Source organism: Oncorhynchus masou, chromosome 5, assembly GCF_036934945.1.
Source record: "Oncorhynchus masou masou isolate Uvic2021 chromosome 5, UVic_Omas_1.1, whole genome shotgun sequence".
In the NCBI taxonomy this organism is placed as follows: domain Eukaryota; kingdom Metazoa; phylum Chordata; class Actinopteri; order Salmoniformes; family Salmonidae; genus Oncorhynchus; species Oncorhynchus masou.
The window spans coordinates 73,386,121-73,401,316 of record NC_088216.1 but is presented as its reverse complement, the minus strand read 5'-3'; the positions used below and the strand labels follow the sequence as shown (position 1 = coordinate 73,401,316).

At 44.1% G+C, this 15,196-nt stretch overlaps 1 pseudogene; it reads left to right on the top strand.

Moving 5' to 3' along the window:
• LOC135529793 (protein SHQ1 homolog) overlaps positions 1–14,902 on the top strand; it is a 46,081-nt pseudogene extending 31,179 nt beyond the window's left edge.
• Positions 14,903–15,196: the final 294 nt, after the last annotated feature.

Sequence of the window (15,196 nt, the reverse complement as noted above, 5' to 3'; positions counted from 1 at the left end):
AGTGAAACCCTCTCGTTCCACAAACTCACACACAGACAAACAAGTGGGCAGTCCACTCTCAGATCAGTAGTATCGGGGTGGAGAAAATCATTCTAACGCCAGTTAGTATTTGTCCTGATAAAATGTGTTTAAAGTGGATAATTAATGTTGCTTACAACATATTATATATTACAGAGGGACATTCTATCATTCACATATCTTTGAATTGTCAGATACATTGAACATTTCCTCCAATGATCTGCCACTAACAAATTAAAGCACCTCTTTACCATTTGTTTCACTGGTTTGTTTTGATGATCCTCTGATGCCCAGCCCCTGCAGTGTTGTTAGACTGAATTCATTTTATTTATCGGTCTCTTCTCTCATCAAAAGGCTTGCAATGATGCCAATGTAGATTGACTGAGGCCAGTCTACCAAAGCCCATAGGATCAGTGTTGTCCTACTGTACCTCAGTTAAATCAGCAGGGCTCTAACTTCCCCTTGCTCTTTCAGCATTCCCCCCCCTCTTTACCCGCTGTCTGCCGCACAATCAATTAATTAAGTCAATTAAATCCTAGAGCAAAAACCATGGCAACCTGTGGGTGTCTAGCTCAAGGGCTCGCTAGTCTAGGAGTAGGAAGTGAGGATCTTTCTCTGTCTTTGTCTTTCTCTCGCTGCTGTCCATTCAGCCTCTACATGCATTGTGTGTATGACAATGCCCAGAGGAGCGCTCTCTTCTCCACAGCCCCAGGAGGCCCTTGGGGGACAACCAGCTGCTGCTAGAACCAGACTGACCACCCCAGGCCACTGGGTTAAGGGGGGTTCAGTGGGCCAGTCAAGCCACGGCCAGACGCCTGGGGAATGTAATTGTATGTTGTCAGCAGTGGTTTCCCTATGATTTTTTTTCAGCGAGTCTCTACAGAAATATATATACAGTACCAGTCAAAAGTTTAGACACGCCTACTTATTCAAGGGTTTTTCTTTATTTTTACTATTCCTCTTCATTGTAGGATAATAGTGAAGGCATCAAAACTATGAAATAACACATTTGGAATCATGTAGTAACCAAAAAAGTGTGAAACAAATCCAAATATATTTGAGATTTGAGATTCTTCAAAGTAGCCACCTTTTTCCTTGATGACAGCTTTGCACACTCTTGGCATTCTCTCAAACAGCTTCATGAGGAATGCTTTTCCAACAGACTTGAAAGAGTTCCCACATATGTTGAGCACTAGTTGGCTGTTTTTCCTTCACTCTGCGGTCCAACTTGTCCCAAACCATCTCAATTGGGTTGAGGTCGGGTGATTGTGGAGGACAGGTCATCCACTCCATCACTCTCCTTCTTGGTCAAATAGACCTTACAAAGCCTTACACTGTTGGGTCATTGTCCAGTTGAAAAACAAATGATTGTCCAGACCAGATGGGATGGCGTTTCGCTGTGGAATGCTGTTGTAGCCATGCTGGTTAAGTGTGTCTTGAATTCTAAGTAAATCAACGACAGTTTCACCAGCAAAGCATCCCCACACCATCACACTTCCTCCTCCATGCTTCACAGTGGGAACCACACACGCGGAGAGCATCCGTTCACCTACTCTTTATCTCACAAAGAAACGGTGGTTGAAACCAAAAATCTCAAATTTGAACTCATCAGACCAAAGGACCGATTTCCACCAGTCTAATGTCCATTACTCGTGTTTCTTGGCCCAAGCAAGTCTCTTCTTCTTATTGGTGTCCTTTAGTAGTTGTTTCATTGCAGCAATTCGACCATGAAGGCCTTATTCACATAGTCCCCTCTGAACAAGATGACGCCGAAGAACATGGCTGACATTTTACAGTCTCCCAACCAATGGTGCTATTTAGTTTTTTGGCGTTTTGTGTAACTTATTTTTTAACACTTATTTTGTACATAATGTTGCCGCTATTGTCTATGACCAAAATGACCAAAAATTACTTCTGGACTTCAGAACAGCGATTACTCACCGCGGACTGGAATAAACCTTTTCCTTAAATGAGTCAGACGAAAAGGATATATCATGCTTTCACTGGAACAGGCCCAGATCTCTGTAAATTGCTTGACGACGCAAGAAAAGGGGCCGCAGATCGGGCTGCCTTCTGAGAATCCGTAGGCGAGCGAGTAAACTCCCACTGTCATCCATTGTTCTTGCTAATGTGCAATCATTGGACATTTTTATTGGTGACCTACAATTAAGATTATCCTACCAAAGGGACATTAAAAACTGTAATATCTTATGTTTCACCGAGACGTGGCTGAACAACTATATGGATAATATAGAGCTGGCAGGATTTTCCATGCACCGGCAGGACAGAGAAGCTACGTCTGGTAAGACGAGGGGTGGGGTGTGTGTCTATTTGTGAATAACAACTGGTGCACGATGTCTAATTTTAAAGAAGTCTCAAGGTATTGCTCGGCTGAGGTAGAGTACCTTATGATAAGCTGTAGACCATATTATTCGTAGCCATCTATTTACCACCACAGAATGAAGCTGGCACCAAGAACGCTCTCAACCAACTCTATAAGGCCATAAGCAAAGAAGAAAATGCTCACCCAGAAGCAATGCTCCTAGTGGCCGGAGATTTTAATGCAGGCAAAGTTAAATCAGTTTTACCCAATTTTTCCCAGCATGTCACATGTGCAACCAGAGAGAAAAAAATCCAAGACCACCTTTACTCCACACACAGATGCATACAAAGCTCTCCTCCGCCCTCCATTTGGCAAATCTGACCATAATTATATCCTCCTGATTCCTGCTTACAAGCAAAAACTAAAGCAGGAAGTACCAGTGACTTGTTCAATACGGAAGTAGTCAGATGACGCGGATGCTACACTACAGGATTGTTTTGCTAGCACAGACTGGAATATGTTCCGGGATTCATCCAATGGCATTGAGGAGTACACCACCTCAGTCTTCGGCTTCATCAATAAGTGCATCGACGATGTTGTCCCCACAGTGACCTTACGTACATATCCCAACCAGAAGCCATGGATTACAGGCAACATCCGTATTGAGCTAAACATCCGTATAGAGCCGCCTCTTTCAAGGAGTGGGAGACTAATCTAGACACTTATAAGAAATCCCGCTATGCCCTCAGACGAACCATCAAACAAGCAAAGCGTCAATACAGGACTAAGATTGAATCCTGCTACACCGGTTCTGATACTTGTCGGATGTGGCAGGGCTGGAAAACTATTACGGACTACAAAGGGAAACCCAGACTCGAGCCTACCAGACGAGCTAAATGCCTTTTATGCTCGCATCGAGGCAAGCAACACTGAAACATGCACGAGAGCACTTGCTGTTCTGGATAACTGTGTGATCACGCTCTCAGCAGCCTATGTGAACAAAACCTTTAAACAGGTCAACATTCACAAAGCTGTTGGGCCAGACGGATTACCAGGACTTGTACTCAAAGTATGTGCGGATCAACTGTCAAGTGTCTTCACTGACATGTTCAACCCCTCCCCGACCGAGTCTGTAATACCTACATGTTTCAAGCAGACCACCCTAGTCCCTGTGCCCAAGGAAGCAAAGGTAACCTGCCTAAATGATTACTGCCCCGTAGCACTTACGTCGTTAGCTATGAAGTGCTTTGAACGGCTGGTCATGGGTCACATCAACAGCATCTTCCCTGACACCCTAGATCCACTCCAATTCACATACCGCCCCAACAGATCCACAGATGACGCAATCTCAATCGCGCTCCACACTGCCCTTTCCCATGTGGACAAAAGGAACACCTCTGAGAATGCTGTTCATTGACAACAGCTCAGTGTTTAACACCATAGTACCCACAAAGCTCATCACTAAGCTAAGGACTCTGGGACTAAACACCTCCCTCTGCAACTGGATCCTGGACTTCCTGACGGGCCGCCCCCAGGTGGCATTTCACGGTAAAAACAAGTTGTTGTATTCGGAGCATGTGACAAAGTTTGATTTGATGTTGAGATGTATCGGTTACTTGAACTATGTGAAGCATTTATTTGGGCTGCAATTTGGTAACTCTAAAGGCTGGTAACTCTAATGAACTTATCCTTTTCAGCAGAGGTAACTCTGGGTCTTCCTTTCCTATGGAGGTCATGAGAGCCAGTTTCATCACAGCATTTGACTGCACTTGAAGAAACGTTCAAAGTTCTTGAAATGTTCCGTATTAACCAACTTTCATGCCTTAAAGTAATGATGGACTGTCATTTCTCTTTGCTTATTTGCGCTGTTCTCGCCATAATATGGATTTGGTCTATTAACAAATAGGTCTATCTTCTGTATACCACCCCTACCTTGTCACAACACAACTGATTGGCTCAAATGCATTAAGAAGAAAAGAAATTCCACATATTAAGGCAAGGCACACCTCTTCATTCAAATGCATGCCAGGTGGCTACCTTGTGAAGCTGGTTGAGAGAATGCCAAGAGTGCAAAGCTGTCATCAATGCAAAGGGTGGCTACTTTGAAAAATCTCAAATCTCAAATATATTTTGATTAGTTTAACACTTTTTTTGGTTACTACATGATTCCATATGTGTTAATTCATAGTTTTGGCGTTTTCACCATTATTCTACAATGTAGAAAATAGTTTTAAAAAATAAATAAAAACCCTTGAATGAGTAGGCGTGTCCAAACTTTTGATTGGTACTGTATAATATGTTTTAAAATTTGCAGCATTGGCAAGAATTTACACTGTGGTGCCCAGTGGGAGGCTAGTTTAGTTTTGCTCTTGAGTAATTCCTAGAAATGTGTCTCTTGTTAAATTCGGAAGCTAGCTAATTGGAGGGCTTCGGCTGCATTGAGAATTATTTTCATGAAATGTTGGAAATGGAATACAGGTGAGCTTTATTTTCTCCTTACAGATTTTTGGTTGTACTACTTTCCAGAATGCAGCTAGTGTGACACAGTCACTCTCTGGAAGGCTATGTTCTGTAACTACACTACAGACATGTCTCTGTCAGGAACTTGTCCTGTCCTGGGCCTTCTCTGTGAGGTAGTAGATAGATATTGTATCTAGTCTGTCTGATTTCAGCCCTCCCCACCACAGAGACAGCAGATCCTCTCTGTGTCCCGCTGGGCTAAACAAAGCCAAGACTGTCTCACAGCTAACAGGGATAAGTACTTCAGATTTCCTCTCTGCATGATGTCCAGCTTTTGTGTACTTACACAGGAAGCTCGACACACAGAGGGAGAGAGAAGCACTGACGGTGCTGTTGCATCAATGGTATACTAATAATTTTTATTTATTTTATTTTTATTTCACCTTTATTTAACCAGGTAGGCTAGTTGAGAACAAGTTCTCATTTGCAACTGCGACCTGGCCAAGATAAAGCTTAGCAGTGTGAACAGACAACACAGAGTTACACATGGAGTAAACAATTAGCAAGTCAATAACACAGTACAAAAAAAGGGGAGTCTATATACATTGTGTGCAAAAGGCATGAGGAGGTAGGTGAATAATTACAATTTTGCAGATTAGCACTGGAGTGATAAGTGATCAGATGGTCATGTACAGGTAGAGATATTGGTGTGCAAAAGAGCAGAAAAGTAAATAAATAAAAACAGTATGGGGATGAGGTAGGTGAAAATGGGTGGGCTATTTACCAATAGACTATGTACAGCTGCAGCGATCGGTTAGCTGCTCAGAGAGCACATGTTTGAAGTTGGTGAGGGAGATAAAAGTCTCCAACTTCAGGGATTTTTGCAATTCGTTCCAGTCACAGGCAGCAGAGTACTGGAACGAAAGGCGGCCAAATGAGGTGTTGGCTTTAGGGATGATCAGTGAGATACACCTGCTGGAGCGCGTGCTACGGATGGGTGTTGCCATCTTGACCAGTGAACTGAGATAATGCGGAGCTTTACCTAGCATGGACTTGTAGATGACCTGGAGCCAGTGGGTCTGGCGACGAATATGTAGCGAGGGCCAGCCGACTAGAGCATACAAGTCGCAGTGGTGGGTGGTATAAGGTGCTTTAGTGACAAAACGGATGGCACTGTGATAAACTGCATCCAGTTTGCTGAGTAGAGTGTTGGAGGCAATTTTGTAGATGACATCGCCGAAGTCGAGGATCGGTAGGATAGTCAGTTTTACTAGGGTAAGTTTGGCGTCGTGAGTGAAGGAGGCTTTGTTGCGGAATAGAAAGCCGACTCTTGATTTGATTTTCGATTTGAGATGTTTGATATGAGTCTGGAAGGAGAGTTTACAGTCTAGCCAGACACCTAGGTACTTATAGGTGTCCACATATTCAAGGTCGGAACCATCCAGGGTGGTGATGCTCGTCGGGCATGCGGGTGCAGGCAGCGATCGGTTGAAAAGCATGCATTTGGTTTTACTGGCGTTTAAGAGCAGTTGGAGGCCACGGAAGAAGTGTTGTATGGCATTGAAGCTCGTTTGGAGGTTAGATAGCACAGTGTCCAAGGACGGGCCGGAAGTATATAGAATGGTGTTGTCTGCGTAGAGGTGGATCAGGGAATCGCCCGCAGCAAGAGCAACATTATTGATATATACAGAGAAAAGAGTCGGCCCGAGAATTGAACCCTGTGGCACCCTCATTGAGACTGCCAGAGGACCGGACAGCATGCCCTCCGATTTGACACACTGAACTCTGTCTGCAAAGTAATTGGTGAACCAGGCAAGGCAGTCATCCGAAAAACCGAGGCTACTGAGTCTGCCGATAAGAATATGGTGATTGACAGAGTCGAAAGCCTTGGCAAGGTGACCTGTTTGTTGACTTGGCTTTCGAAGACCTTAGATAGGCAGGGCAGGATGGATATAGGTCTGTAACAGTTTGGGTCCAGGGTGTCTCCCCCTTTGAAGAGGGGGATGACTGCGGCAGCTTTCCAATCCTTGGGGATCTCAGACGATATGAAAGAGAGGTTGAACATGCTGGTAATAGGGGTTGTGACAATGGCGGCGGATAGTTTCAGAAATAGAGGGTCCAGATTGTCAAGCCCAGCTGATTTGTACGGGTCCAGGTTTTGCAGCTCTTTTAGAACATCTGCTATCTGGATTTGGGTAAAGGAGAACCTGGAAGGGCTTGGGCGAGAAGCTGCGGTGGGGGCGGAGCTGTTGGCCGAGGTTGGAGTAGCCAGGCGGAAGGCATGGCCAGCCGTTGAGAAATGCTTGTTGAAGTTTTCGATAATCATGGATTTATCGGTGGTGACCGTGTTACCTAGCCTCAGTGCAGTGGGCAGCTGGGAGGAGGTGCTCTTGTTCTCCATGGACTTCAGTGTCCCAGAACTTTTTGGAGTTGGAGCTACAGGATGCAAACTTCTGCCAGAAGAAGCTGGCCTTGGCTTTCCTGACTGACTGCGTGTATTGGTTCCTGACTTCCCTGAACAGTTGCATATCGCGGGGACTATTCGATGCTATTGCAGTCTGCCACAGGATGTTTTTGTGCTGGTCGAGGGCAGTCAGGTCTGGAGTGAACCAAGGGCTGTATCTGTTCTTGGTTCTGCATTTTTTGAACGGAGCATGCTTATCTAAAATGGTGAGGAAGTTACTTTAACCTCTTGAAACTCTAGGGGCGCTATATCATTTTTGGATAAAAAGACGTTCCCGTTTTAAGCGCAATATTTTGTCACAAAAAGATGCTCGACTATGCATATAATTGGTAGCTTTGGAAAGAAAACACTCTGACGTTTCCAGAACTGCAAAGATATTTTCTGTGCGTGCCCTAGAACGTGAGCTACAGGCAAAACCAAGATGAAACAGCATCCAGGAAATGAGCAGGATTTTTGAAGCTCCGTTTTCCATTGTCTCCTTATATGGCTGTGAATGCGAGAGGAATGAGTCTGCCCTTTCTGTCGTTTCCCCAAGGTGTCTGCAGCATTGTGACGTATTTGTAGGCATATCATTGGAAGATTGACCATAAGAGACCACATTTACCAGGTGTCCGCCCGGTGTCCTGCGCCGAAATTGGTGCGCAAACCTCAGCTGCAAGTATTTTTCCATGGAATTCAGAGAAGAAAGCAGGCTTCCACGAACGATATATCAATGAAGAGATATGTGAAAAAACACCTTGAGGATTGATTCCAAACAACGTTTGCCATGTTTCGGTCGATATTATGGAGTTAATTCGGAAAAAGTTTGACGTTGTTGGTGACTGAATTTTCGGTTCGTTTCGGTAGCCAAATGTGATGTACAAAACGGAGCGATTTCTCCTACACAAAGATGCTTTCAGGAAAAACTGAACATTTGCTATGTAACTGAGAGTCTCCTCATTGAAAACATCCGAAGCTCTTCAAAGGTAAATGATTTTATTTATTTGGTTATCTGGTTTTTGTGAAAATGTTGCGTGCTAAATGCTACTCAAAATGCTAAGCTAGCTTAGCATACTCTTACACAAATTAGTGAATAGCGATGGTTCAAAAGCATATTTTGAAAATCTGAGATGACAGTGTTGTTAAGAAAAGGCTAAGCTTTAGAGCAGGCGCATTATTTTCATTTTATTTGTGATTTTCAGAAATCGTTAACGTTACATTATGCTAATGAGCTTGAGGCTATAACTGTATACAGGTTTTTTTCATAGCCAAACGTGAACAAAATGGAGCGATTTGTCCTACACAAATAATACTATTTTGAAAAACTGAACATTTGCTATCTGAGAGTCTCCTCATTGAAAACATCTGAAGTTCTTCAAAGGTAAATTATTTTATTTGAATTATTTTCTTGTTTTTGTGAAAATGTTGCTGGCTGAATTCTAGGCTTATAGCTATGTTAGCAATCAATACTCTTACACAAATGCTTGTTTAGCTATGGTTGAAAAGCATATTTTGAAAATCTGAGATGACAGTGTTGTTAACAAAAGTCTAAGCTTGAGAGCAAATATATTTATTTCATTTCATTTGCGATTTTCATGAATAGTTAACGTTGCGTTATGCTAATGAGCTTGAGGCTATAAATAGAATCCCGGATCCGGGATTGCGCGACGCAACAGGTTAAAAGAATGACCAGGCATCCTCAACTGACGGGATGAGGTCAATGTCCTTCCAGGATACCCGGGCCAGGTCGATTAGGAAGGCCTGCTCACAGAAGTGTTTTAGGGAGCGTTTGACAGTGATGAGGGGTGGTCGTTTGACTGCGGCTCCGTAGAGGATACAGGCAATGAGGCAGTGATCGCTGAGATCCTGGTTGAAGACAGCGGAGGTGTATTTGGAGGGCCAGTTGGTCAGGATGACGTCTATGAGGGTGCCCTTGTTTACAGAGTTAGGGTTGTACCTGGTGGGTTCCTTGCTGATTTGTGTGAGATTGAGGGCATCTAGCTTAGATTGTAGGACTGCCGGGGTGTTAAGCATATCCCAGTGCAGGTCACCTAAAAGAACAAACTCTGAAGCTAGATGGGGGGCGATCAATTCACAGATGGTGTCCAGGGCACAGCTGGGAGCTGAGGGGGGTCGGTAGCAGGCAGCAACAGTGAGAGACTTATTTCTGGAGAGAGTAATTTTCAAAATTAGTAGTTCGAACTGTTTGGGTATGGACCTGGAAAGTATGACATTACTTTGCAGGCTATCTCTGCAGTAGACTGCAACTCCTCCCACCTTTGGCAGTTCTATCTTGACGGAAGATGTTATAGTTGGGTATGGAAATCTCAGAATTTTTGGTGGCCTTCCTGAGCCAGGACTCAGACACGGCAAGGACATCAGGGTTAGCAGAGTGTGCTAAAGCAGTGAGTAAAACAAACTTAGGGAGGAGGCTTCTGATGTTGACATGCATGAAACCAAGGCTTTTTCGATCACAGAAGTCAACAAATGAGGGTGCCTGGGGACATGCAGGGCCTGGGTTTACCTCCACATCACCCGCGGCACAGAGAAGAAGTAGTATGAGGGTGCGGCTAAAGGCTATCAAAGCTGGTCGCCTAGAGCGTTGGGGACAGAGAATAAGAGGAGCAGGTTTCTGGGCATGGTAGAATATATTCAGGGCATAATGCGCAGACAGGGGTATGGTGGGGTGCGGGTACAGCGGAGGTAAGCCCAGGCACTGGGTGATGATGAGAGAGGTTGTATCTCTGGACATGCTCGTTGTAATGGGTGAGGTCACCGCATGTGTGGGAGGTGGGACAAAGGAGGTATCAGGGGTATGAAGTGTGGAACTAGGCGCTCCATTGCGAACTAAAACAATGATAACTAACCTGAACAACAGTATACAAGGCATATTGACATTTGAGAGAGACATATGTATGAGGGACGTTCCTCTCCTTGAGTCCTCATTTTGAATAGGAGTTAGGTAAACAACAAACTCTACAACCAGCTTCTACCAACTCTCTTCATGTTGCACATCAACTAATTGACTCTCTATACAGTAAGGAAGCACTGTGACATACTTCCTAAGATTACAATCCCTACTATGAATGTGATAACTGTCCCGTGAGAGGGGTGTTGTGAGATCAGTGGGGAGGTAAAGGTGGGCAGCATAGCAGGGTACCAACACATGGCTGGAGGGAAGTGACTGACTGTGTAACCCACCTGATAGGATTCCAAACACCTCGTTATACAGCATAATGCCTCTGACACAGGTCTTCAGTGTTACTCACACTCTCCTTCACACACTCCATCAAACTCAGGAAGTCAGGAAATCCAAGCCTAAGGAGAATGAGTAGGGACGTGTTGAATATTTTATGACGTCATTGAACATGAGGCTGATGAAAGAAATGCATGTCTGTAATTGCCTCAGTCTAGCTGTCCTTCTCCCTACCACCCTGTTCCCGTCCTCATCCAAGAAGTTTTGTGTCTGACAGATGGAAGAATGTTTTTCTTTACAGCAGTTTTCCAACCTTAAAAAGCCGTCCCTCCTCAGTTAATAAGGGCAACCCACAACAGTGGTTTATTAATGACTGAACTGTGTACAACATTATTCCCTTTCTCCAAAAGCAGCCTTTGTATTCACCGCAAGCCGGGCTTTTCCCACCGCAGCACAGAGTGAGGGAGAAAGAGAGGGAGGCGAGAAAACAAGCACAGAGCCTCCAATGTTAACTCAATAATGACTTCCCACAGGGGAAAAAGATCACAGGAGGAGGGGGGTAGAAGAGGGGGTGCCGCTTTGAAGTGGCAGTGCTATAGGAGGCTCTCCAGCCAGAACCAGTCAGCCAGCCTGCTCTACTCCAGGAAGGGCTTTTGTAGACCCATCGTCTACAGTCTCCATGTGGGGTCTGACTCTCTCCACACTCTGGTGGGGGGTGTTATTATGAGTCATATGCATGCCTGTCAGAGTAATTGTTCTCCTTCAATTCCTTGTTTTTTTTGTAGGACTTGAATCATGGGTCAGTCATGTTTTCTTTGTACTTACTTTCTCCATACTCTTACTCTCATTTCCTGAATGGACATTTTATGTTTAATTTGATATAGCACCACCACTAGCTATAAGATCTGTTAACACAGTCTCTTCCGAGGTCCTACATGAGTACACATCCCTCCATGTTTGCTGTGTAAATGGTTTCCTCCCCGGAGTGGGAGATCATTAGCCTTTTGCGGTTATAAGGAGCTGTCTTGGCTCTCAGCGGTGGGTTAATTGGGCTGAGGAGGGCAGCAGGGGCCTCAGTGTGGCTGAGGTGTAAGGAGCTCAATGGCTGTGGAGAACTGCAGGCTCGTCCTTTATCTCGCCCTGAATGGAGCGGGAGGCTGGCCCGCTGGACATCGACCCGCAGAAGGCCGATCCGCAGAAGGTCAGCTATTAATCACTACGGCTGCACTGTGGAAAAATAGCTGCCACTTGAGTTTTGGCAACATCCTGCGCTGGTTTAGCTTCATGAATAATGTATAAGGCCCGGGACTCCCAATTCCCCAGTGGCTTTACATTATGGGTGTTGGAGGAGACCTTTTATTAGGGATAAAACTACTCCTCTTTTATAGAAATCCAATGTAATGTGGCAGCTCTCCTTGGGATAGAATATACATGATATCAACATGCTTCAATGTGCTAGTTGATGAGTCCATTCTCTCTACATTTGCATCTATCTATTCAAAGGAGTCTGAATTTGACTTTTTTGACCCAACATTTATTGACACAGTAAATGCTGGTTGTGTGCCTGGTGTCTATTTGACTATTCTCAAGGTTACTTGACACGTTTACTCTATCCAACCCTTGAATTTATTCTTGCCGTGTTCTATAGCTCGTTGGTCTCCTTTTTCTTCTGCAGTCGGAAGGTTGACTTTGGTTCAGAATGTGAATATAGATGGCAAAAAAACATGTAGAATATAAATGATTTTTTGTATTATTATTAGAAGTACCTCTTAATATACAGGTAACTGCCAAATAAGTCTAACACAGGGATACAAAGTATATTGAAAGCAGGTGCTTCCACACAGGTGTGGTTCCTGATTTAATTAAGCAATTAACATCCCATAATGCTCAGGGCAGGGCATTATTTTGGCTACCATGGCTATGCCCCCATAGGATGACAATTCCCCCATCCACAGGGCATAAGTGGTTTGATGAGCATGAAAATGATGTAAACCATATGCAATGGCTGTCTGTCACCAGATCACAACCCAATTGAACACTTATGGGAGATTCTGGAGTGGCGCCTGAGAGTGTTTTCCACCACCATCAACAAAACACCAAATTATGTCATTTCTTGTGGAAGAATTGTGCTGCATCCCTTCACTAGAGTTCCAGACAATTGAAAAATCTATGCCATGGTGCATTGAAGCTGTTATGGCTTGTGGTGGTCCAACACCCTATTAAGACACTTTGTTGGTGTTTCCTTTATTTTGGCAGTTCCCTGTATATATTATAGATGCTAATGGGAGTCTCTCCTCATGACAAGCAGAAATATTTACAGAATACCACCATCGTCACTAAAAACAATCCCTGCTGACCATTGAGATATTAAAAATGTCTCTTTGATGTACCAGAATGGGAATAACTGAAACACAAGAACAAGATGTCTTCATCACTTTTTCTGGTGCCGGAAAAATAAATATTCTGCTCCTATCTAGATGAAAAATCCACTGTCGGAATACAGAATTGGTTTTGACAGATTCTTCAGAATGCCTTACTCTTATCCCTCCAGAAGCCAGAGTGCAGTAGCTCCATGCAGTACCAGCAGTAGCAGCTTTTTGCATTGTGTCAGTCTGTCTGTGTGGGGGTGGGGAGAAGGAGATGGCAGTGCTGGATGGAGTCGTGTAAACTCTGTAATCCTCCTCGCTCTCTTATCACCTCCCGCAGGGAGAGCTTCAGGCAGAGACTCAGGGGGCAGAACCTGCATATCAGATACACTCATCTTCCTACATGATTATTAAACATTACTTCAATATTTCATTGAGCTCAGGCCTCTGTGAATTGCTGTCTACTTAGCATTCAGATGAGGCTGGGATTTGGGTAATGGATATTAGATTTGTAGATTGAGATCTCGTTGCTGTATTTTTTGTAGGAAATGCAGTCAGACATACAGCATTAGTCATAATACCCACAACTGAGTGTTGGAAAAGCAGCTCTTCAAATGGTTTCAGTTGGGGTTTTGGGATTTCTAAATATTTTAATAAGACAAACTGATCCATCTTTGATGTACTTGCCTGACTGTCTCATCCCACCCTCTCTCTCTTTGTCAGGTCCAGGAAGGTGACCCCTCTGGCTGATCCCCTACAGAAAGTGTCCCTAAGGAAAATTGACCTGGAGCTGGAGTTGGAGGTTCTGGAAACTGTGGTGTTGGAAGAGGAGAAAGGCTCCAGTAGAACTCCCCAGTCACACAGCAGAGAGGAGTCTGACAGAACCCAAGAGCGTGACTGTGCTGACAGAGGGGGGAAGAGGAGGAGAGTGTGCCGAGGCCAGCCTCCTCCAGCTTGCCTACCCCCTACTCTCCCAGGAGTCCTGTGCTGCTCTCGTGTCAGCCGAGAGGAAGACCAGTGCCATCCCTTCTGCTGCGGACAGCCCCAGCCAGCTGATCCAGGAGCTGGGAGAGAGGGCAAATGAGGGGCTGTGGATCTCTGCACAGCCTGTGGGTAGCAGGCATTCCAGGAGCAGAACACAGGGAGAGGTGGAGAGAGACTGTTCACAGTCAATACTGCTACTTCCACACCAGATACTGGTGATGATCTTGATGAGGATGATATCGATAATGATCATTAGATGGGCGTTGTGGAGAATATGCCGTAATTACCTCTATGTACTGTACATGAATGACAGCTTGTTTGCATTCAATCAATGATGATGACTTCTCTAAAGCTGGGACCGAGAGACTGAAGAACAGCTTCTATCTCAAGGCCATCAAACTGCTAAACAGCTATCATTAACGCAGAGAGGCTGCTGCCTACACGGAGACCCAATCACTGGTAACTTTAACAAACGGATCACTTTAAACAATGACACTTTAATAATGTTTACATATCTTACATTACTTATATCATATGAATATACTGTATATTATACCATCTATTGCACCTTGCTTATGCCACTTGGCCATCGTTCCCCCATATATTCATATGTACATATCCTCATTCACCCCTTTTTAGATTTGTGTGTCTTAGGCAGTTTTTGGGGAATTGTTTGATTACTTGTTAGATATTACTGCACTGTCGGAACCAGAAGCACAAACATTTCACTACACTCGCATCTGCTAACCGTGTGTATGTGACTAATAACATCTGCTAACCATGTGTATGTGACAAATAACATTAGATTTGATGATTTGATTTGATTCTTAATTTTATATTTTCTATCTTCATGCAGACATTTCATCAAACAAATGTTGCATATTTTGTATTGGATACATGGCATTTTAGTTAAGTGTCATCGCTTACTTGAGGAGTTTCAAAAAGCGTCTGTACTTTGTGCCTCTGTGCAGGTGTTTCTTTGATGAAGGCTATTCATACCAAGCTAAGCATTTTGATAATACAATGTATGTGTTTAATTATGCAGATCACTCAAGTTTCCTCAAGGTGACGCGGTCATTGCGTTGCACTTTGTTTACAGGCTGTTAGATTAGCACATGCAATTCACACACAGCCATTTCCTCTCAAGTAAAGAGATGGTGGTGGTTGTTGGGAGATAACAAAACTGGACAGACCCCAACAGGAAATATCAGCTGCTGCTTTAAAATGTATCTTGAGACATTTGAGTTTTCATGTATGCAGTGTCTATCCGCCCAAAAGAGTTAGTACCCTGACAACACTAAGAAACCTTTGGGTTCAACTCAGATATGTTCACACATTGTTACTGTCTGAAGTCAAATGTCCAAAGTTAGATCTTATTTGCTTTTCAAGGCACTTATTGAGTACTT